This window comes from Tursiops truncatus, chromosome 11 (genome assembly GCF_011762595.2).
Source record: "Tursiops truncatus isolate mTurTru1 chromosome 11, mTurTru1.mat.Y, whole genome shotgun sequence".
Lineage (NCBI taxonomy): Eukaryota > Metazoa > Chordata > Mammalia > Artiodactyla > Delphinidae > Tursiops > Tursiops truncatus.
The window spans coordinates 59420042-59444279 of record NC_047044.1 but is presented as its reverse complement, the minus strand read 5'-3'; the positions used below and the strand labels follow the sequence as shown (position 1 = coordinate 59444279).

Below are 24238 nucleotides of genomic sequence, written 5' to 3'. Positions count from 1 at the left end.
AAGCAATTGGGCTCATCAGTATGCGTTTATGAGATTCAGGGCAGATAAATGGATCGCCGGAGGTCAGGAACAAGGGATCTCCTCACCCTGCCTTGCTCCAGAGGTGTCCCCACCATCCAAAGGCTGGCAGGTGCCACTTGCAGCTACAGGAAGGAGAGGGGGCATTGCCACAGTGGAGTAAAGACGTATCCCCCGGCAATCCACGTTCACAGGAAGAAAATGGCCTGGAGATGTAAAGCCTCAGATGGCTCACAGCCATTAAGGCTGGAGTTACACACACACACACACACACACACACACACACACACACACACACAGAGGCACATCCACAAACATGTACACTCTCACACTCCATCTCTGATTCAAATCCAAACTCTTCAGCAACTGCCCCCAACCCCGCCCACTCCAGTGCTGGCCTCACACTGTCCCGCCTTTGACGTGTTCTCTGGGTCAGCGCTTCTCAAACACCCCTGTGCCTACCAATGACTAGGGGTCTTGTTCAAATGCAGATTCTGATTCCGTAGATCTCGACTGGAACCTGAGATTGTTTTTCTGACCGGCTGCCAAGTGAGGCCGCTTCTCCAAGGATCTTAAACGATGGTCCTCCCATATCGAAGGGGTAGGAGTGGAGGAGATGGAAAAGCTACCCACCCCCAGCCCCTGGAGATTCTACTATGCACACCCGGGCGCTGAGCCACTTCTGGAATCCTGTTCTCCTGCTCTTCACATGTCTCCTTCTTCCCCTTCAAATCTCAGCCCAAATTCTCTGCTTCCCCTGAGAAACCTTCTCTGACCCCACCCCGATGTAATGGGGCCCCACTTACCTTAGCTCTCTTCAGAGCAGTTATCTCAACTTGCATTTATGTATTTACTTACTTATTTTGGGGGAGTCAGTCTCACCCCCTGAAATGCAGGGTCCCAGAGTTCAGGGATCATGCCTGCCCTGTTCATCCATGAATTCTCAGCACCCAGTGCTAGCATGTAGTAGATACTCAGTCTATCTTTTTTTAATTTTATTTTTGGCTGCTTTGGGTCTTTGTTGCTGCGCGCGGGCTTTCTCTAGTTGCGGCGAGCGGGCGCTACTCTTCGTTGCGGTGCGCGGGCTTCTCATTGCAGTGGCTTTTCTTGTCGCGGAGCACGGGCTCTAGGTGCACGGGCTTCAGTAGTTGTGGCACGTGGGCTCAGCAGTTGTGGCTCGCGGGCTCTAGAGCACAGGCTCAGTAGTTGTGGCTCATGGGCTTAGTTGCTCCGCAGTATGTGGGATCTTCCAGACCAAGGCTCGAACTCGTGTCCCCTGCGTTGGCAGGCGGATTCTTAACCACTGTGCCACCTGGGAAGTCCCCTCAGTATATATCTTAACAAATGAATGAATGAATGGATGGATGGATGGATGGATGGTTGAAGCACTTCCATGATGACAATGGTGTGGGAAAGAATATCTGAGGGGCTGAGGTCATAGGCAATTAGAGAAAGCTTGTGGAAGGAAGGAAAATGGGAGGAAAAGAGCATGGTGTGAAAGACTTGGTAGATATGACCCATGGAAATGGGGGAGGCAAGTGCATCCGGGTAACAGGTTGGCCCCATTGGTCCCAGCTGACATGACAGAAGTGGGGGAGGGTCTGGAGGGAGAAGTCCTGGGGGTGGAGGCCGGTGGTGCAGGGTCTTGAAAACCATGACAGGCAACAGGAAGGCTGTGGTCCTCTCCAGACCTCATGGGCAGGGACCTTCATTTATTTATTCTTTTCTGTGCTTGACAAATTCTCCCTGAGCCTGTCACGTGCCAGGCGCTGTGCTGGGTGCCGCACATCCAGGGATGAACACAACGGCTCTGATTCCAGCCCTCACGGGGTTGACAGTCTATGAGGAGAGACTAAGGTTAAACAAACTAAACTGTTAGAGTTGGGCTAAGTCCACAGAGAAGTGCGTGATGAGGGACGTGACGGTCGGTGGAGAAGCTTTCCTAGGGAATGACAGCCACCCAGAGTCCTGAGGGGTGGACCGGTCCTCGCCAGCCCCCTGTCTGCCTCAGCATTTCTCCTGGACTTCCCCGCATTCCACTGCACTGCTCCTTTAAGAGGAGCGCCTCTTTCCCGAGCAAAGGAGGTTCCGGGCACACAGCCGAGCCTGCCAAGGTTATGGGTTATAAATCAACACTGGCATTCCCTTGGCAGTGGGCTCTCCTCTGAGCTGCCCAGATGGCGGACAGGCCTGGGGCTCCAGGGGCAGCCAGACACACGGGAGGGGGAAGGAGGGCAAGGTGGGGACGCAGCTGGGCCCCGGGCCCCAGTGGCAGCTGCTCACCTCTGTCTAAGGGCCTTGGGCCAGAGAAAATGCCAAGGTCCTTCTCTGCCGATCACAGGGACCTTCTGACTCCTGAGTCACAGGCTGGCACGGGCTGTGGGGTCATTGTCCTCACCCCTGCCAGCGACCCAGGCCTCACGGACACCCTCTGAGACCAAGGGCCATGGGTTTTCCCTTTTGGATGACCTCTTGGGGTCACCGTCTGCTCCAGTACCCAACCTGAAAGTTCTACTTGTGGTCTGACTCTCTTCCCTCTTGCTGTAGCCAAGATGTGCTCTTTTACATTCTCCAAAAGACAGCGGCTTCCCGTTTGGCGGGGGTGGGGTGGCATTGGGGCTGTGATGGTGTCCCTCCTCTGCCTTCACTTTAAATCTCCCCGAAAAGCAGGATAAGAAGATTTCTCAAGGTCAGCTGGAGAGGGTACAACTCCGCCCTCTTGGGGGTTGCCATCCCTCAGCCACCCTCACAGGTGCTGTGACAGAGGGGACATATGTCACTTCCACCCCAGGGGACGGTGACAACATCTCAGCGCCACAGCCCCACAGAGCTGGGCTCAGCAGGCCTTGACAGAACTGGAAAGGCAGCCTCTCTCCTGGGCCCGGGCCTGGGCCTGGGTCTGGGTTGCATGCGGAGGGGTGGAAGCAGAGCCCGGAGACCCCGCCCACAGAGGGATAGACAGGCTTGACTGCTCTCCCCATCCCCACCCCACCCCCAATATCCAACAGCGTTTCTAGAACAGTGGGAAATTCCTGGGTTATAGAACAATAGAGATTTCCTGGGGTGTTCTTGTCCTCCAATTCTCCTGTGAAAAATTGGAGCTCACAGGGGCTTAGAGACCCTCTTACACACTCTTTGTACAGATGAGAAAACTAGACCCAGAGAAATAAACACAGGCCTTTTAGCATTCAGGTTATTTCCGCTACCCCACATTTGCCTCCTGAATAGAAGCCCCTGAACCACCACTAAACAGGATAGATTAGCCTCCAACTGTAACAGAGCAGATAGAGGTTAGATAACAAGCAGAACTTTCTCAGATAGTGGATTACAGAGAAGGATGAGAAACAAAATATACGAATGGAGTTCTCCAAAACAGTAGAGTGGGAGCGGGGAGTGATGGCATCAGGAGTTGGGCTGGAATTTTGCAAAAAGGAAATATAGAGAATGGAGGAGACGGCAGCTGGCATGGAGCCCAGAGGAGGGCAGCTGGGGTGTGGGGCTTCCAGGGTTCCTCACTGAGGACCTCCAGCCTCCACCTGTGCCAGGCCTCTGAGTATCTACAGAGTTTAAATTCAGGCCTTACCTCAGCTGATTCTCTGGGCTTATTCCTTGCTCTCCAGGGATGGCTTATCTGGCTGCCAGAGTCATTTGCCTTCTCTAATTTGTGTTTAAATTAAAGTTCCCACAAAACAGGGGCTTAATGTGCTGTTACCAAGAGCTCCCGGGCCCCCTGCCGCTCCGGAAGCTGAGGGGGGCTGGAGGGAAGAGGCCGTTGTGCACGCAGAGAAGCTGATCCCACTGGGTGCAGGGACCTGGCGTGGATGACCCAACCGAGTCTGGTCCTTGTGGCTGTCTCCAAAATGGGGACATCTGGGGGCAGGGCAGAGCAAATCATGCTCACAGAGGGCTTGGGGATCAACAGACCTGTCAATGGGCTCCTGGTAGGCATTCACCCTTTTTCAGGACCTTGGGGAGAAGGCAGGGAAGGCATGCAATGAGAAGAGGGCGGGGGGTAGAGCATAAAGAGAAAGCTTAAGGCTCCTTGTTTTTTTTAGCTTCTACATCTGGTTTATCTCATTTAGCACGTTTCTGAGGCTCGCTCATGTCATAGCAGTTACAGTATTTCAATCCTTTAAGGCTCAATTTTTAAATCACTTACACATAGTGTTACACTGTGTGCCTGCGCTTCCTAAGGACCTCATAACCATAAGATCACTTCACGGTCTCCACAACCCTCTCTGGGAGTGTTGTTTTTATCAGCCCCATTTTTATAGCTGGGGAAACTGAGGCACAGGGAGGTCAAGTAACGTGCCCAAGATCACACGGCTAGTAAGAGGTGGATCCGAGATTCAAATTCTTAGCCTGGCTGCAGATTCCAGCGCTATGCTGACACTTGAGCGGAGATTTGTCTGTTACCCTGCCAAGCCCTTGATCACAAAGTGAGGCTTCTCTTTGATTGACAGAGCAACTGAGGTGGGGTGAAGCTCCTTTCTGCTCCCTCTTTCCCTCTCTGAGCCACAAGCTTCTCACCTGTAAAATGAGGACAGGCACTTGGAGGGATGAAGGAGCTGGGAAGTGTTGTCAGAGGTCACCACAGCGTCGGTCCTCAGTTGTAATATCCTTCCCTTTGGCCCAACAAAAAGCCCTTCTGCACCACCTCTTTTTTTTTGTTTTTTTTTAACATCTTTATTGGAGTATAATTGCTTTACAATGGTGTGTTAGTTTCTGCTTTATAACAAAGTGAATCAGCTATACATATACCCCCATATCTCCTCCGTCTTGCGTCTCCCTCCCTCCCACCCTCCCTATCCCACCCCTCTAGGGGGTCACAAACCACCGAGCTGATCTCCCTGACCTGCACCACCTGATTCTGCTTTCCAGGGAGCTACAGGCGGTGATTCCGCATCCTTCAGTGGAAACCGTCCGTAGAGAGTTGTCCCCCATTCCTTGGTCCAAAGCCTCTCTCTTCCAACGGGGAGCCCCTGGAGAAGAGGAGGAATAAAGCTCACCTGGGGCCCCAACCTGCCTGCTCTCCCTCCCCCACCTACACCCAGGTGAGCCAGTCAGGGTCCCAACAGCAAACACGTGACACATTCAAAAGGGCTCCACTGAAGAGAGTTTAATGACATGACCATTTTCAAGGCATAGTTGGAATTAAGGGAACCATTCAGGGTTGATGAGGTACCAAAAGGGTTGAAATGGTGCTGACAAAACTGGGGTCGGGGAGAGCAGCCACCCAGCAAAGCCGGGGCCATTGGGGAACCACAGCCCCTGCCAGGACTGCAGGCAGGCCGGTGGCAGGGAGGCGGGCAGGGGACAGGGAGACAAATACCGTGGCTCCTCTCTCCCCTCCCTGCCAGGACCCGTGCTGGCCAGGCCCGAGCACAGATGGGAAGTCGGGAGCCCAGGTGATGCCGTCTGCACAGGGCAGCCTCCAGGGCCAGGGTGGCCCAGAGAACAGAGGAGGCGAACCACATCACCCAGCCCGCTGCACCTGGGATTCCCTTAGGACACTGAGGCCTTAACTCTGCTGTTTTATGGCCACCTTTGTCACTGCCTGCAGCCCAGCAGCGACCCAGCTCAGAAGGAAGATGGGACCCAGGCAGAAAGAAGCTGGAGGGAAGGGGGCTACACTGAGCATAGGGAGAGGCCAGGAGGAGGGCAGCTGTGGGGGGTAGTGATGTCAAGTGGCGACACGAGACTACTCAGCACTTGGTACAGATCACTGTAATCTTGCTCCGGCCTCCCCTCTCCAGACTGTAGCCCCTGTGGGGTGGGGATTTTGTCTTGTCCATCCTATACACCTAGCACGGTGCCTCTTCAGTACATAATCAGAACTTACTGAATAAATAAGGGGCTAACCGGTCAATGAACAAGCCTATTCACAGCTCAGGTGCACACCCTGGGCCCCCGTCGGGGAGCACTGTTGAGTGAGGCACACATAACCCTCCCACAGGAGCTTTATTTCAACCATCCAGCACCTCAGATTTTCCATGCCGCCGCCGTTCAGTCACTGGCCGTCCAAGCCCACGTCTGCCTCTGAACTGGTCAGAGGCTGCGCTTTAATGGCCCCCGTTCAAATGTGCAGTGACTTCATTTAGCTCCTCTTGATGAAGGAATCGGGGAAACAGCAAGGGACTTCATTTCTCACAGCAGCCTTCCCGTGAGCTTTCTCCAGAGGAGTCTTCATCCATAGCAAACCGTCTGTGGTATTCCCGGCTGGAGCCCCTGGCAAGAGACGGGAGGCGAGAATGACGGTGCCAAGGAGGCAGCTGAAGGATAGTCACCCTGGGAGCCACAGCTCTGCCTTGCTTTTTCCAATGGGCCATAAAGACTGAGGAGAAGGGGAGGGAGGCAGACAGGAAAACACACTCGACTTCCCAAGTATAGTCACTGCGCCAAGCCCACCTGGCGGAGCGATGACGCACAGACTCCGGGGCTGGGCGGATGGCTTCGTAATCCCTGCCCTGCCATTTGCCGACTGTGTGACCTTGGGTAAGATGCTTCATGACTATGCCTCAGTTTCCTCATCTTAAAAAACGTACGTGGAGAATACCAATACCTAGTTCGTATGGTGGTGGAAAAGAGATGAGTTAATAGTCATGAAATAGTGAACAGAGGACATGGTCCGTAGTCAGCCCTACATAAATTTCATTACATGAAATTGAGCAGGACACTTGGGTTCTAGTCTCAGAAACTTTTTTTCTGTAATAAGCCCAGCCTTGGATGCATCTTATGTTTGCTCTGAGAAGTGAACAAATGCATGTGAAAATTAAAACATGTTAAAGTTTGTTATTTGTCGTCAAGCTCGTGTACGTGCCTGATTGAGCAGGGGTTGGTGGGGGGTGGCGGGTGGACGCCAAAGGGCTGTCAGTCGTCAGTTTCTAATTATCTGCCTTGCTGAGGTCCCCTTCTTGTCAACATCATCGTCTCTTTGGCTGGTTCAAGCCTTTGCTTGACAACATCCAGGCCTCTTGTGGTCCCTCCCACACAGCATGGGCTGGAAGGATAAGGCTTTTGAAAGCAAAACTGGTCCTTCCCTTCCTACCCACGAGGCAGGTATAGCCAGTGGACACAAGCTTCCAGAGAGGAGCTGGCAACTCCACCTCAGTCCACTTTGCCTTTGGGCAAAGGGAGGAGAGGGGCCGAGCCAGGGCAGGACAGGGGAGGGTGTCCAGCTCCTCGGTGCTGGGGCCTCAGAAAGAAATGTATCTGTCTTTGTCGTGGAGACCTGGGAATAAAAAACAAATCCATCCCAGAGTCCAGTACGAATGTGCTGCCACTTACTGCTACCAACATGATTTCAAACAGTTACTTCATCTCTTTGAGTCAGTTTTTCTCATCCTCAGAATGGGGATAATCATACCTAATTCAAAGAGGGAAAGGGAATTACTCGGCAGTCCAGTGCTTAGGACTTGGTGCTTTCACTGCCGTGGCCCGGGTTCAATCCCTGGTTGGGGAACTAAGATTCTGTGAGCCGAGCGACAAGGCAAAACCAAACAAACAAACAAACAAAAAAACGAGAGAAAATCAGTGAGATATATTACTCCCTTGGTACATGGCTAGTCCAATACTTGGTAGATATTATTAGCTGATGCTTTTCGTTGTCCGCACACCATTCCCTCTGAGGGATGGAGAAGCAGTGCTGCTTTCCAGACTGGAAAAACTGGTGGCAGAAAAAGTGATTGACAGCTCTGCTTTGCTTACATTTTCTTTATGGAGCACATAATAGGTACATCATTTGTTCATTCATTCATTCAGCAAATGTTTGCAGAACTTGCCGTTATTTTGCTCACTTGTGTTTATCTTACTCTCACCCCTAAAACTGCAAGGTTCATGAGGGAAGGGGCAGTGTCTCTTGGGTTCCCTGGATGCTTTGTGCATACTTGCTAGGTGAGCGGAGGGTGGAGCTCAAAGCCTGTCTGCGACACTGAGATGCACCAGGCAAGGAGGTGGTGGGGGCAGGAGGCCTGCATTCTAGGCTCCATCACACCTCCCACAGACCTTGGAGCCTCCACAGACCTTCCTTCAACTGTGAAATACTGGAGGATCGCTGGAGACCAGACTCAGGGAACCGCTTCCCCAGTGGGAAGACATCCATTCATCTACTCTGTGTCTCTGAAACCCCTGGAGAAGGCTCTGAGTCCCCAACTCTGAGGAGCACAGCAACAAGAAAAGAATGAAGAGAGAATGGAAGGAGCAGCGCCCCCTCAGTAACTTACAGAGGGAGGAAAATTCCAGCTTATTATGTGTAATTAACACAAAAGAAGGCATGTTCCCTAGACCCTGCTTTCATGGATATTGGGTATTCCCACATATAAGACACATCCATCCTTCTTTTTTTTTTTTTTGCACAACCAAAGGTTTTATTTTGTAATTTATTATTTTATTTAGTAATAATTTCAATTTTTATTGTTATCAATAATTAACAATAAAACTAATATCTTTTTTTATGCCTCCACATGTTTTTTTTTTTATTGGCGTATAGTTGATTTACAATGTTGTGTTAGTTGTGTTAGTTTCAGGTATACAGCAAAGTGATTAGGTTATATATATACACATACAAATATATGTATATATACATATACATACTTTTTCAGATTCTTTTACATTAGAGGTTATTACAAGATATTGAATATAGTTCCCTGTGCTATACAGTAGGACTTTGTTGTTTATTTTATACATAGTAGTGTATATCTGCTAATCCCAACCCCCTAATTATCCCCTCCCCTTTTCCCTTCGGTAACCATAAATTTGTTTTCTGTCTGTGAATCCGTTTGTTTTGTAAATAAGTTCATTTGGGGGCTTCCCTGGTGGCGCAGTGGTTGAGAGTCCGCCTGCCGACGCAGGGGACGCGGGTTCGTGCCCCGGTCCGGGAAGATCCCACATGCCGCGGAGCGGCTGGGCCCGTGAGCCATGGCCGCTGAGCCTGCGCATCCGGAGCCTGTGCTCCGCAACGGGAGAGGCCACAGCAGTGAGAGGCGCGCGTACCACAAAAGAAAAAAAAAAAAGTTCATTTGTATTAGATTTCACATATAAGCGATATCATATGATATTTGTCTTTCTTTGACTTACTTAGTATGATAATATCTAGGTCCATCCATGTTACTGTAAATGGCATTATTTCATTCTTTTCTATGGCTGAGTAATATTCATACACGCACACACACACACACACACACACACACACACACCCACACACACACCACATCTTCTTTATCCATTCATCTAAGACACATCCATTCTTGCCCACAGACCTCATTCTATGTGATCCAGGCTGTCTAGAGACATAAGAGTTAGGGGAGAATCATAATATCCCAAAGGTAGAAAGAACCCGAACATCCATCAATGGAAGAGTGGGTAAACAAAAGTACAATGGAATATTATTCAACCACAAAAAAGAATGAAGCGGGCTTCCCTGGTAGCGCAGTGGTTGAGGGTCCGCCTGCCGATGCAGGGGACACGGGTTCGTGCCCCGGTCCGGGAAGATCTCACATGCCGCGGAGCGGCTGGGCCCGTGAGCCATGGCCGCTGAGCTTGCGCGTCCAAAGCCTGTGCTCCGCAACGGGAGAGGCCACAGCGGTGAGAGGCCCGCGTACGGCAAAAAAAAAAAAAAAAAAAAAAAAATGAAGCACTGATACATACTACAACACGGATGAACCTTGAAAATATTAAGCTAAGTGAAAGCCAGCCACAAAAGACCACACAGTATATGATTCCCTTGATGTGAAAGTCCAGAAGAGAGAAATCTATAGGAATAGAGCGCAGATCAGTGTTTGCTTAGGGCCGGCAAGGGTATGGAGGAGTACAAGGGGGTGGTAACTAAAGGCTATAAGATTTCTTTCACGGGTGATGAAAATGTTCCAGAATGGACTGTGGTGATAGTTGCACATATCTGTGACTATACTGAAACCACTGAATGGTACACTTCAGTGGTGAATTGTACAGTATGTGAATTATATCTCAAGAAACTTGTTTTTAAAAAGAGAGAGAGAGAGAGAGAGAGAAACGGAGACGGAGCAGTTGAGACGGAGCAGGAAGACCAAACAAAGCCCAGGCACAGTCTGTCCTGGCTGCCCCCCAAGCCAAAGCCTGCAAGTCACACAGGCAGTGTTAGGGTAGCCCCCAAGCCATGACTCAGGAAGATAAATTGGCCCCAGAGGTATGGGGCTGGGTCCCTTCTCCCCTGACAGCTCCCTCTCTGTGTTTTTTCTGGCATGAGAAACATTCTGTCTTCTTGTATAAATAGGGGAAATTTATGACAGTTTTCCCCCTTCTCCTCCCTGGTGGGCTACTAGGAAGGGGCTGGATGGGGGGAGGAGGGAGATACAAATGTGGAAAGACTAGAGGGAGGCAGGGAGCTAGGCTCTGGCCCCAGCTCTGCTTTGCATATTTGACCATCTGGGTGAGGAGGCGGCTGGAGCAAAGGTGCAGCCCGGTAGTTTCCAGGCCCAGGGAGGCGGGTCTCCAAGGCAGACATCCAACTGGAGGGACCCAGGGGAAATCAGGGAAACATGGCCTGGCTATTCCAGAGCTTTTTTGGAGGAGACACAGGCCCCCTGCCTGGTTTGGGTTCTTTCTGTCCTTGTGATTTGTTGAGGCAGCTGATATGGTGGTTAGAGAACCCCATATGGGATTCAGAAAGGGACAGAAAAACTGTGTGACCTTAAGCAAGTCACTGCCTCTCTCTGGGCCTTGGCTGTAATTTAAAAAACAGGGGAGGGGATTGAACTTTCAGGGGTTTTCAAACTGGTTTTAACCACAGGGTCCTTTCTTCAAATAAAACCTTATGTAGCAACCCAACATCTAACATGAGTGTCCTGCTGAGGTCCTTAGGTTGAAGTGAGGGTGGGGATGGGAGATACCCAGGCCCCTGTGGTGACATGAAGGGACTTGGCCAAGCATAGGATATCTCCAAGGTCCCCTTCATCTCTGTCCTCAGGTGGGAAGGTATATTAGGAAGGATGATCGCAAAACTGCTATTAAAAAAAGGGCCCCGGGCTTCCCTGGTGGCACAGTGGTTGAGAGTCCGCCTGCCGATGCAGGGGACACGGGTTCGTGCCCCGGTCCGGGAAGATCCCACATGACGCGGAGCGGCTGGGCCCGTGAGCCATGGCCGCTGAGCCTGCGAGTCCGGAGCCTGTGCTCCGCCAACGGGAGAGGCCACAACAGCGAGAGGCCCACGTATCGCAAAAAAAAAAAGGGCCCCAAACACAACCACATATAGAAAACAAGTTTATTTGTCACACAACGGTCTGGAAGGGAGCAGTCCCAGACAGCAGGTGGCTCTGTTCCACCTGGTCCACCAGGAACTTGGGTTCCTGTTCTACTCTTGCTCTGCCCTCTCTTAGGGATTTCTCCTCAACTGCATGGTCAAAGCTCAGTCTCACGCACATCCGGTCCAGCTCATGAAAAGGAGAACTTACCCAATGTCTCAAGGCTCTGATGACATTACTCGGCTCACATTCCCCTCTGGCCACACCTGGCAGCCGGGAGATGGATTGTCCAGCTCGGAGGTTCTCTACCCTCACAGAACAAGGAGAGAAGGATTAAGTGGACAACTATAGCAGTTTTAATCCAGGGCTCAAACCCCCCAGCCGAGCCGCCCTCTTCTTCTTCCCCTCCCAGAGGAGGAGAACTAGAGTCCACAGTTCAGAAAACAGTGATTCCCAATGCGGTCCCACCATCCACCCCGAGATCAGAGCCCCAGGAAAGCGATAGCAGGCTTCCTCCAGAGAGATTACCCTTCTATCCACTTTCTTCACAAGGATGTGAGAAAAGTTTCTGTTGCCACTGCCCCCCTGCCACTCTCTCTCTCTCAGTCGCACCTCATTCTCTAACCCCTGTTCCCAGTCACTAGGCGTGACCACAAATAAGGGGGAGCAGGACGGCCAGAACTATAGGAAGGGAAGGTGAGACCGGGCTGGAGAGCTGTGCCTTGCAGGCCGCCCAGGTATGGTTTTGGTGCCACGCAGACCCAACTACCAGATGTGTGACCTGAAGTGGGGATTAAGCTCTCAGAGCCTCAACTGACTCTTCTGGATATAAGAATGAGACGCTCACTTGCAAGAGTTGCAGCTCCCCTCTGCCCTCCCCCGACAGCTCCAGCGGGATCAGATGAATTTCACCTAAAAAGACCATCAGCCAGTCCCCCTTCAGGCCCCCCCGCTGCACCTGGATCTCACGGCCCCGCCCACCCCAGGAGGCACAGCAGCGGCTGTGCCAGAATCAGAAATAAAACCTTCCTCTTCCTCCTCCCCCGCCCCCACTTCCCATCACTCATCTGGGAATCCAGGGCGAAGAAGGGAGCTAAAGTGCAGAGCGTTCATTTAATATTAACAAATTGAAATGAATTCTTTGAATGCCAATTAACTTGGAGCAGCCCCTTATTAATAGTAATTTAGATTCATACTTGGGAGAAGCGGGTACGGGGGCTGGGCCGAATGTGCCCAGAATGTCAATGTGACGACGGAGCTGGGGACCAAGCGGGGAGGAGCCGTGGCAGTGTTACTTCTGCCGAGTTCGGCTGTTTCCCTCAGAGGAACGGACAAAGTCAGCAGAGGCGGATCTTTGGGAAACAGATTTCTCTCATCATTTGAGTTTTGTACCTGCGATGAATCTGAATGGGCTGAAACCACATCACACCATTTTGATGATTTACTTCACAGTGTCGCTAGAATGTCCTCAGAGCTGGGGTTTACCGCAAACTCTCCTAAACCGGATCCCACTGACCCAAAGTGATCTAGTCCCTAGGCCAGCTCTCTCTCCTTCTTTGTGTCCGTTCAAAGCCAGAGCTGGAGATCAAAATGGGGTCCCCCAACCCCTGCCACCTCCACCTTAATTAGAAATAAAAGAGGGGACTAAACATTGTGTCTCCCTTCTGGGAATCCTCTCCCAGGAGGCAAGAGTCCCAACAGGCTGACCCCGAGCCAGCAGCTTACATTTAAGGGAGCAAAAAATATCTGCTGGTACTTTTCTTAGAATTCAGGGACAAGATGAGAACTAAAAATTCAACTCTGTATACCAAAGACTTCCCCAGAATAGAGCCAAGGAGAAAGAGCTTGGTCCCAAACTAAAAAGTCAAACAGAAATTCTGCTTTCCCTGAATTTGCTGGCTTGGGGAGTCGGACTAGAGGTGCCCAGAACCAGAACCTCGAGTGTAAGCTGTGACCCAAGTAGGACATTTTCTTCTTCCCAGGCGTCCCACCTTGCCTGGATGGGTGAATCGAATTTGAAGCTGGGAACTGTGGAAACTAGGGGTGGGAGGTCTGAGATGGAGGATGCAGGAGGGCAAAGGGGGCTGAACAAGGCTAAGGAAATGTACAAAATGGTGAAGTTTATAAAATTAAAACTTTAAAGATGGTTTAACATACACAAAAGATTAAATTTAAAGAACAGGTCAGGTTTTAAAAGGAGGTAAAATACATCAAAATTGAAAGATTAACATCAACAAAAATTGAAAACAATGTATACAACACTTCAATTGTTCTTTAAAATAGGAGGGATCGAATGAGTCAAAAGAGACCTCATTCACACTCCCATAGTTTCCCAAACAACAAATTCATTTACAAAACAAAAAGAGAAATCAACACAAAACTAAGGCTTGGTCCACACCAGGAGAAAAAACAAAATCGTGTCGATTCAGTAACAGCTGAACAACTAGTGACGGAGGAAAAAAACAAACGAATAAACTTGAAATATGTTAACTTATTATTTGTAAATATTGAAATTGGAAGATGGGATGGAGAAAGGCACGAACTTAACATCATCAGAAAAGTGAAACTTGCAAAAACAGAGGGTGTAACTCATCTGCAAACTCTCCTTAAGTAGAATGCTCCTCTCCAAAAGAACAGAATATAAAATTGATCCCAAAAGTACCACTAACCCTCCAAGTAAAGTATATTAATCTGAACTTAATCTTTCCACAAATCTGAAATGATACGAAAAAATACAAAAGGATTATATTTTTTCAACTAAGAGAAAAACAAAACCGGATTTAAATTGTCTAATGGGGCAAGAAGAGGGACGTTTTTTGCAGGTGCCAGAAAGGATGGGGCTGGGGGTGTTTGAGGGATGGAGGACCCGCTTACCTTGCTCTGGAGCAGCGGCTGCCGGACAGAAGTGGGTGCGGGACTCTGCGAGTGCATGCGTGTTGGGGGAAAGGAGGATTCGGGGATCCCGCTGCTCTGAACGAATGAGGAGGGTGGAAGGACTGGGGGTCACCCATTTCTCCACCTCCGCCCGCCTCCCTCCCTCCGGTACCCAGGCCTAGAGAGCCACTGAAAGTTACAAATTGCTTCCATTATTAGCTCATCCCGGGCGGCCTGGTCATTGGCCAACCCCGGACCACGTGGTCCCTCGTACCAATCGATCGAATTTCTAGTTGCAATTCTCTGTCTGTCCCTTGGCTCTGGGCAGGGAAGCGGGGGCGGGGAGCAGTGGCGCGGGCGCTGGGGAGGGGCTAAGGACAGGGGTCACTTCGTCCCCTCACCCTCCCTCTCTGCCTAGTCCGGGCCGTGAGTGTCGCCCCAGAACGGGTTGAGGGAATGTTGTGGGTTGGGACACACCCGGGAGGGCGCAAACTGGAGGAAGCGAGAGACGTCGCCAGGCACCCAGGGTCCTCTCCTTCCAGTTCCCCGAGCCTGCCCGGTCCCGCTGGCTTCTCCCTCTATAGCGCCCAATCTGCCCCGGGCAGTCCCGGGCTGGCAGCCTGACCCAGTACCCCGGGTGCCTGAGTGTCCTGCCTCCGGATCACTGCTTGGGCCCCCACGTTGGGGAAAGATGCACGCGAGTACCGCTTCCCCGGGGCTCGCTCTGAATCAGGCGCCTGCGCTCTCAGGGGTGCCCACCCTACCCCGACGGCCGAGTTTGCGCACCTCCTGAGACAGTTTGAGAGAAGGACAAACTTTTGAGTGGATAAAAATCAAGAGGAACCCGTCTGGAGCAGGTGAGCTGGGTCCGGGAGGGGTGAGCTGTAGCCTGAAAGCAATCTGCCTTTCCCCATCTCTGTCTCTCCTTACTCCATCCCGGCTCCCCTGCTGGCAGATACTAATCCCCACTGATCAGAGGAGTGGGACCAGAGCAGCTTTCCTCCCCCGAGTTTGGGGACTAAGGTGGCAGCTGGCAGAGGGACGAGGAGTGTTGCTTCTGAAACTAGAGAGGATGGGAGAAACTGGGGGCCTGGAGACCCATAGCGTCTGAGGGTGATCACTTCTTTCCCCAAACGCAACTTGCGGGAACTTCAGAAAAGTTTATCGAAGAGAGACGGAGAAGGGAGCAGAGTTGGGGTTCTGAGGTTTAAAGTGAGGGGGAGGGCCCCCTGCTTCTTAGACTAAAGGAAGGATGAGTTTGTTTCCCAATCAGGGCTGATTACGGATGTAGGAAAAACCCGGGCACGTCCCAAATCTGCGCATCCAGCAAGCTCTTAGAGACGCTTGGAGATCCCCAAAGGGCTTTCCCAGGAAAGCGAGAGACGTACTAGCCGAAAATAGTAGTTGTCGACTCTGCCGCGGTGGGGGCGGGGTATCGCCCCAGAGCCTCAGCCCGGGACCTCCTGGGGCCCCTGCTGCCCCGGGACCTTTTGCTGATTTTAAGTTAGGAGTGACATGAATTTCTTCTTCTTTTTCTTCTCCTTTTAATTCCAATTTGACTCAGAGACCCATTGCCCTAAGATGGAATCCAGGGAGGGCTCCTCCCCGGCCCCAGCGCAACCACCTTCCAACTTTCTGCAGCTCCCGCAGTAGGGCCAGGAAAAGAGCCCCCTACCCGCTTCCCGGGTCTGGCATTGCCCCCCGCCCCCGTCCCAAGAGAAGTCCCGGGAGGAAGGGATGGAGGAGGCTCTTCAAAAGGGAGTCAAAGAGCGTTGGTTCAGAGGGCGCGACTGAACTTGGGGACCCCGGGTGGAGAGTTGCGGGAGTGGGCAGTCCAAGGCGGGGACGGGGGCTGGCCTGCGGGGTCTGGGAAAGCGGGCGAGGGCCGAGGCCGCGGCAGGTGCACTGGCAGGGCCAAGGGAACTCTGGAGCCCCGGAAAGGGAGGCCCAGCCTGGGCGGAGGGTCTCCGTGGAGCCTGAGGTTTGCAGGTCTGGCCTGAGGAGCCAGGCAGGAGGCAGCTGCAGCATTTGGACGGCTTCTTGGAAAGGGCCGGGAGGGACCATGGATCCAGGAGAGAAAATTCCCATGTCGAGCAAGTGGTGTCTCTGGCCTCTACTTGGCCCACATCTTTTGGTCAAGAGCGGCCAATCCTCCCAGGCCTTTGTTTTCACTGCGCCTGAGGTTTTGCTGTGAGTAATCCAGGGGCTGCCCTGGCACTGCTCCCGAGGGCGCCCTGGAACTAGGCCCGCCTAGCTGAGAGGTCCAGGAGGGCCGCAGGGGGCACTGCCTAGGGACTCGGAGGTCTCCAGGGCGGGGGCCTCGGCAGGGATGTGTCGAGGGGCAGATGTAAAGGCAACTGATACTCAAATATAAGCCCTTTTCTCTCCTCCCATCCCGAGGCCCTGCGCACCTCTCCAGCCCAGAGGAGTTGGATGGAAGGTCTCATCCTGCCCAATCCCAAAATTAACACGAGAGCCGACTGGGGTTTCTTTTGCAGGCTGCCCCCAGCTCTGGGTGCACTAAGAGAAGGTGCCTGGTTCTGGACTTTGCCCCCTCCCTCTTTGATGAATCCAGTCCGTCTTGCCCCTTCCTCCCCAACACCACGCACACACAGTCTGTGGAGCTGTCTCTCTTTTCCTCTTTTCCTCTCTTCCCCTTTCTCTTTTACTAGGATTGATGGAGTGACAACAGTTTGGCAGGTGTCCCCTAAGCCTGTAGTGGGGAGCTGTGGACCTAGCCCTGACTTCTCAGCTAGCAGGGAACAGCCCCATTCCTGGGCCCTTGAAATTGAACCCCACATTGAGGGAAGTTGAGAAGGAATGGCATGAAGGGTGGCTAGGCCGGCACAGGACGGAAGCCCCACCCTGGGGAGGGGGCACTTTTATGCCTTATGCTTGTTGCAGAGAGAGGATTTAGAAACAATGGACGATGGAAAGGAGGTCGAGGAAACAGCACAAAGGACTGGAAAAGTTGAGAACAACAAAGAGAAACAACTGGTGAGGGAAGAGAAAATTCGAGAAAGCCCCAATACTGGGGGCAGCGGAGGGAACTCGGGAGAGAGCAGGGGAGGGAGATGAAATGAAGGAATGCTGATAAAGGACGGAATGAAGAAGCAAGATTAGTTTGTTGTATGAGAGAAGAGAAGGAAAGAGAGAGAAAAGAAAGAAAGGAAAAATGAAAAGGAAAGAAAGGAGAAATGAAAGAAAGAAAAAAGGAAAGAAAGGAAGGAAGGAAAAGAAAAGCAAATGAATGAAAGGAGCTAGAAAGTAAAAGAAAAGGGAAGGAAAAGAAAGAAGTTTTAAAAAAAATAAAAGAGAAATGAATGGGAGAAAGAGAGACGGGTAGGAAAGGAGGAAAGCTAGGAAAAAATGAAAGAAGGAAGAGAGGAGAAAAAAGTGGAGGGAGGGCAGGAAGAAGGCAAACGAAGGAAGGAAAAATGAGAAATACACAGAAAGGAAAGAAGGGGGAACTGGGTTAACAGAAAGGGGGTCTAGACGGGAGGAACAGCGGCAGGAAAGGCGCGGAGAGGAGGGTGAGCGGGGAGAGGCCCAGTGGGGCTGAGGCGGGGGCTCCCAGGTATCCTGGCTGCCGTGACCCTGACCTCCCAGGTTCCAGTGCCCACCCCAGGCAGGCTGCAGGCGGGCGCCACAGGAGGGGTGGAAGCGGAGGCCAGCCTCTTGCGACTCACTTCTCTCCGAAGTAGCTGACAGAGCTGGAGGAGTTCGTCGTGCAGCCGCACCTGCCTGGGGCTGGCCTTGAGGCTCTGCAGGTCAACATCTGGCTCCCAAAGCAGTGCTGGAAGCAGAAGAAGCAGTTTCGAGAGGGGTGAGTCGCGGACCCACCGTGGCTCTGTCTCCTGACCTGCCTCCTCTGTCTGCAGCCTGGGCCGCTTTGCTCTGCCGTGCTCTGGCTCTGTGACCTTGGGCCTCAGTTTGTTCTCTGTGTCAAATGAACCCTTTGCACTGGAGGGTTCTTCTGGCACTTTGGTTAGCCTGCCTGTGTGTGTGCAGGTGAGAGAGGGGTGATGATAAGGCCTGGTGCGTTCTGGGAAGGACATCTTCATTTTCTTCCTTGGTGAGAAGAAAAATCTTCCTTCTTTGCCATACTTATCTCCATCCCTGCCCCAGAAAGCTACCTTCCAGGGCAAGGGATTTCTCTATGCCAGAAGGGGTTGGATTAATCTATAAAGAGCTTGGTGTGAGGTTTACAGATGCTGGAAGAACCAAGAAAGCATCGCACGCTGAAAGAGAACGAGGACATGCCTTCCTGGGGCAAGCGGACTTTCGGTCTGCAGTGTATTTCACAGAACTCACACACACACAGAGATTAATTGGCAAAATGGCTTCAGATTCAGCCTGTAGAGGAGGTTGACTTGGGGTGGTTGTGTGTCTGCAGCCTCTTGGGCCTGTGCTCCCCCACCCTGTCCATGTGCTCCAGCAGCAACCACCCAGTTAAAGCCAATTAGATAGCTCCTTTGTTTCCCCAAAGTGGGATGGGGCAGGTCGCTAAGGTCAGCACATCTTCCAAGGGCAGCATAAGCCTTGAGGATTCAACCCTCAAACCACCGGCCAACTTTAGCATCGCTCTGTTAGCTTTCCTCCCCGTTCTCAAGCTCCTTTCCTTCTTTTATCTCTCTCCACACCCCCCCCCCCCACCCACTTGCTCCCTTCCTTCCTTCTTCCTGTTTTTCCTTTTCTTTCTCTCTCCCTCTTCATCTAGTCCAGGCTGGGGCTCTTGTACTGTCTTCGTACTCAGAGGCTTTGCTCTGAGACCTTCAGACAAGGTAACATGTGCCCTGACCTCAGGAGTTCATTACCTGGATGCAAATATTAGGAACGGAAGATGAGAGGCAAAATGGGGAGGAAGCTTTGCTGATCAACTGCGGGATGAAGCGACACATTTTCTGTAGCAATCATGATTACTGCCCTCACGTCCCCGTGGCTTGCCCCAGAAAATCCTTCCCCACCTCACCCATCTGCAGGCCACAGTCGGCCTGCCCCTGCCCATAGGGGTGGAGTTGCTGGTGCCCCCAAGGCTGTTGCTCTCCCGGGGTGAGTGAGGGCCTGCAGGAGCTCACCTTGGTGCAGGTGGGATGATGTCAGTGAAACCAGGTCAGAGCCTCAAACTATTAAATAAGCAAAGCCTGTTTCCCTATTCCCGATGCATTTAGGGGTCCTCTTTCCCTTGAATGGAGAAGCTGGTCGATTCTGGCTCTTGGCCGTCTCTCCAAGGAATGCCTCTGATTAGCCGGGCCTGCCGCCGCCATCCACCTCTGCTCGGCAAAGAAGGGAGGCCTCTTATTCCAGGCCTTGGTGGAGGGGTTCCAGACTGTCTGCCCAGAGCAGCCACCTTGACCCCAGCCTGGCCCCGCTGGGAAGGAGGGAACCCAATTCACTTCGCAGGATCCGGAATCTTGAATCTCCACGGGCAGAGCCAACAGCTGCGACCGCATCCTCGAGCCTGAGCCTGACGCTGGAAGCAGCTTCTGTCTTTGGGTGTTCTCCTTGCTGCCTCGGTCTCTGCTCTGTTCGGCTTGCTATTGTGTTTTTCTCTCTCCTTTAGGGGCTTTGGGGGACAGGGAAAGGCAATGTTTCTCCTCGGGCCCCTGATCCTTCCGCACGCCCCCGCCAAACCTTAAAGCCGTCGACGGTAATGAGCTGTGGCTTCTGGCCCTGCTCACAAGCTACTCACTCAAAGCAAATTCACATTCTCTTCTGGGCAGGAGGGAGCACAGATGCTCCTTCCTCAGTCCTCCCTTGCTCATTGATCCATTTTAAGGACATTTGGGGGTCAAAATTGAGACCGGATGGCTTCTGTTGGTATAAAATTAGCATTTTTTTATCACGCCAAAGGCCCAGATTTCTCAAGTCAAGGAATAGGAGGGCTTCACCCAGACCCACACCTCTTCTCTGGCCTTCTCTGGTGATAAAGGTTTGTTGAGGCGGAGGAAGAGAAGGGAAATGAGTAGTTTGTTCTGTCAAGAAATCCATCAGTGGCTGCCGCTGTTCCTGCCACGGATGTTTATTTAGTACCTACTATGTGCGAAGCATTGTCCCTACCTCTGTTTCTCATGACGGTCAGTCATGAGATTCTTGCCACCGTGAGGCTTTAGTGCATGTGGACAAATACATAAATAAATGAACTGATGGAAAAGAAAGTTTGGATTTTGATTGCCGCCTTCCATATGCTCCGTCTCCGAGCCCGTGCTTTCCCAACTCCGGCTACCCAGACCCCGCCGGTTGGAAAATAGGACGGCCCCAGGGCTCATTTGTCTCCCCCACTGGAAGACTGTTAGAAAGGGAGCAAGAGTTGTGCAGTGGGAACGGCAGACACGAAAGCCCTGAAATAAAGGGGTTGGGGTGGTGGTCAGAGGGGTCCCCCAGAGGTATCTTCCCATCTTTGAGGTGTGCACTGTCGGTGAGGGGAGATATGTTTCTCTGGGTGTCTGAGCAGGTCTGCAGGTTTGCCTTGGTGTAATCACATGCCTGAAGGGGACAGCAGGGTGTGCATGTGCAAGTGAGCTGAGAGGGGCTGGACAAGTGTTTCAGCACCAGGCTTGTGTGCACTGGGCCCAGACGCCTGCACTGGAGCAGGTGCATGGGCGGGGGAGGTGCACAGATCTGAACATATCTCCGCATACATGACTCTCTGTGTATTCGAGAGCGTGTGTACCCGCTGAGTTATTATAAAATTACACTGACCCTTACAGCAAATCCATACCGGCCCGGCCTTTCTCCCCCCGACCTCTCGACCTCTGGGGTGCCTGAGGAAAGAGCTGACCGGGTCACCGCCTCCCCCAGTCAATGAGTCTCTCTCCATTAGCATGAAACATGAATCTACTGGCAGCTTGACAAATTATAACTAGCAGCCAGAGTTTTGCCAACTGGCTGGCTTGGGCACTGTCTATTTATCACTGAAAATGGTAAATCATAAGAATCCAGATGACTTAATTATTCAAATCCACCCAGACCCAGAGAAGCTGCAGTCCCGTCAATCTCAGCTCTGGGCTCAGGGCGAGGGCAGGGGGAGAAGGCTGATTGCTTGGGAGCTGGGAGACTCGGGTTCCAGCTCCTCTGCCCTGCCCGGCAAGGGGGGGGCTTTCTCTGCTACCCATTCCCCTCCCTGCCTTCCTGCCCACCTTCCCGGGCAGAAGCGGGGCCGATTGTTTTCGCTGCTGACCCTCCCGAGGCTCTCCCCTCCCCGCCTCCTGCTGCCTGGTCCCCAGGCTCCTGCAGTGTTTCTCTGCCTCTCTTTGTGTGGGTCTGTTAGCTTGCTCTCTCTGTTTCAGTGCCTTCATTTTTATTTCTTCTCTTTCTCCTATTCTCTTCACCATTTCTTTCCCTCCCCGCTCCCTACGGATGGATGCTGACCCACAGGCACGCACACACACACACACACACACACACACACACACACACACACGACCTCTCTGATGGAGGTTTGCCTGTACCCCGGCTCCTTTGTTCTCCGTGGCCCGGAAGTGCCCAGCTCAGGATCTCCACGCACCCTCCTTAACCCAGCGCCCTGAGTCGTGGAAGGTCTGAACCCTCTCGACCTGGGAGCCACATGGAAGCACAAACGTCAATGGATGATCTGGGCTCGTTCTGCCTTTCACCCACCGCGGCATGTACACAACTTTCCTGTCCCTTTCTTCTGTGGAGTTCTGCAGGGCTTGGGCAGTCAGAGATGTGCCCCAGCAGGAGGCAGGCCTGTGTCCCAACGAGGCCCACCTCAGGCTGTCCCCTTGCTCCCAGCGTGGAACCACCACAAGCCCTAAGGGAGGGATCCCTCCATGTGAGTTTTCCCCAAAGGAGAAGGAAATCTGTTTACAGAACAAATCCTAGACCCAGAGGTCTGCACACCGAGCTTCTGGAGGCTCTTTGATCTCTGGGTCCTTTTATCTTTGTGTCCCTCACAACCCAGTATAAATATGCACTCCTATTTCTTCCAGTCCTGGGCCCCAAGGGAAGTCTGTGTTCTCCCGGCCAGTGAGGGGTGGTGCTGGGTGGATGCAACGTGCCGTAACGCTGGGGTTTGCTCATGAGAGAGGAGGTGGTGGACGGCGGGGAGGGTCCCCAGAGCTCCCTCTTTGAATGGTGTCCTGGCTTGTTCTTCGGGGGGGCTTGTTCCACCCACGAGGACCCCAGAGCCCTGTCCCCAGAGGCTCCTCGGAGCACACTCCTGTGTCTGCAGACGTTTGTCAGTTAGGCTCTGAGTGGCTAGGTCAGCGCGCGTGACTGCACACTTTCGGGAGTCCTTGTGCCAGGACAACAAGTGACAATGTCCCCACCAACAGGGCACCTGAGGAAACAGTCCCCTCACTCCCCGCAATTCCATTTCAAGGCCTCTGAGCAACGTTGCTGTCAATAGAAATTGGCCTTGCCCTATCTCAGAGCTCTGAAGGAGGAGCTGCTTGTTTCCGCTACTGAAAATGAGTAAATTCTTCCTTGAGTCTAGCCTTCTCTTCCTTCTGGGTTGGAGGATTGGAGATGATCGGGAATCTTGGGCGGGGACTCCCCACCCTCCAAGAGAACATTTATGACCTTCAGGGGACCCTTCTACACCCGGGCTCATCCCCACTGCTAAACCACCACATCCTCCTCCTTCCTTCCTCCCCACCTTTCGAATCCAGCTTGTTACTTGACGACGAGGGCAGCGTCCACGGGTGAGGCAGGAGGGGAGAGGATCGAGATTCAAAAGCAGGCCAGCAGCTGGGCGGCAGGGAAATCAATAAGGGAGATAGATTAAAGACAGGTTTCTCTCCCTTTTTTTCCGGCTGGCTCAGGGTCCCTGCCCCAGCTCCTAAAAGCAGGTGGAGGACAGAGGCCCTGGCCTCTCTCTGCCCTTCTAACTCAAACAGGTTCCTAATCCCTGGGTAGAGGGTAAACAGTCTCCGAGCACGGCCAGGATTAACCGCAGAAATGCTGCTAAGGTATTTTGGGCACAGTTCCCTACCCCCGCTCCCACCCCATGTTACTAATTAGCCCAACAGCTTGGGGGAGTAGCTAGGAATGCCTTTGTGCAGCCCCGCAAGCCCAGGGCTGAGCTCTGGACTCTATCTCTGGTGCTGGACCAGCTGAGGGGGGCAGAGGGATTCCCACCCCCTCCCCACTCACTGACTCCCAGATCAGCGCAGGGCAGACAGCGGATTTTTCCTCTGCACCCTCCCCGAATCCCCCGGCTTCCCCTTGGCTCTTCACAGCTGGGAGGCAGGTGGAGGACAAGAGGGAGAGTGGAATCGGCTCCGGAAATCAAACGACCCAATAAAAAATTAATTGTCTAATTAAAACCATGAGGAAGCCCCTTGCCAGAGTCTGGCTCTGAGTCGTCAGGGCTGTAAAGGGTGGGAAATGAGTCTCAGCTCCTAATAAATTCCTGATTTGCAGCTTGGTCTGTCAGCGAAGGAGTAGGAGAGCTGAGCGTTCTGCCGCACTAGGGCCTCCTAGAGGTCATGCCATCCCTCCCTGTGCCCCCAGCCCCGGTGATCACACCCACACCACCACACACACCCGGCTCGAGACCAGAGACGGGAGCCTCTCCCAAAGGACAGAGAGGCCACCGCCCAAGGCGGGCAAGTATTCCCGAGACTGACCCTCAGGCTCCCCAGTCCAGGGCTCACCCCCTTCTTCCAGGTCTTTCCTCAGGAAAGCAAACGTCCAGGAAACTTCTGCAACTGGAGAGTTCTTCGTGTAGGTTAACCGATCGTTGTTAGAAACAGGTTGCTGTGTGGGTGCGTTTTGACCTCATCCCCTCCACTTCTGTGAAAAATAACATTTTTACATAAGTCACGAACCCACAGCTTCCCTCTCTTAAACTTGTGCTGATTTTTGCACGAATGACAGGGAACCATGCTAAGAAATGAATCCCTCTCCCCTAAAAAAGGGCTCTGCCCAGTTGGCCAAGTCCCCTGGAAGAACGAACACAGAGCTAGTCCAGAAAGGAGTGCAGAGTTAGGCAACTCTCGAGGGTAGATGGCGATCCGAACCTTTGCCCTGGATAATTGTACCAATTCTTCACTTGGGTCAGCCCCGCCTCTATTCCCCTTGTCCCTCAGCAAAAGCAAGGGCACTGTCCTCAGAGGCATTAAGTCATGATAGCAGGAGGAGGGGGAAGCAGTTAGCATACAGCC

At 52.5% G+C, this 24238-nt stretch overlaps 1 long non-coding RNA gene across 12 annotated transcripts in view; it reads right to left on the bottom strand.

The window, feature by feature from the left end:
- Positions 1 to 4835: 4835 nt before the first annotated feature.
- LOC109552094 (uncharacterized) overlaps positions 4836 to 24238 on the bottom strand; it is a 39298-nt gene continuing 19895 nt past the window's right edge. For 4 of the 12 annotated variants that reach the window (XR_012324376.1, XR_004528945.2, XR_004528946.2 and 1 more), the window contains exons 3-4: positions 23729 to 23867; positions 9975 to 22820 (exon numbers count right to left, since the gene is read on the bottom strand). This is a non-coding gene — a long non-coding RNA (uncharacterized lncRNA). Of the gene's footprint in view, positions 5001 to 5999; positions 6247 to 8340; positions 8963 to 9974; positions 22821 to 23728; positions 23868 to 24238 lie in introns of those variants that run through there. The other 8 variants (XR_012324372.1, XR_012324375.1, XR_012324370.1 and 5 more) reach the window with 8 other exon arrangements.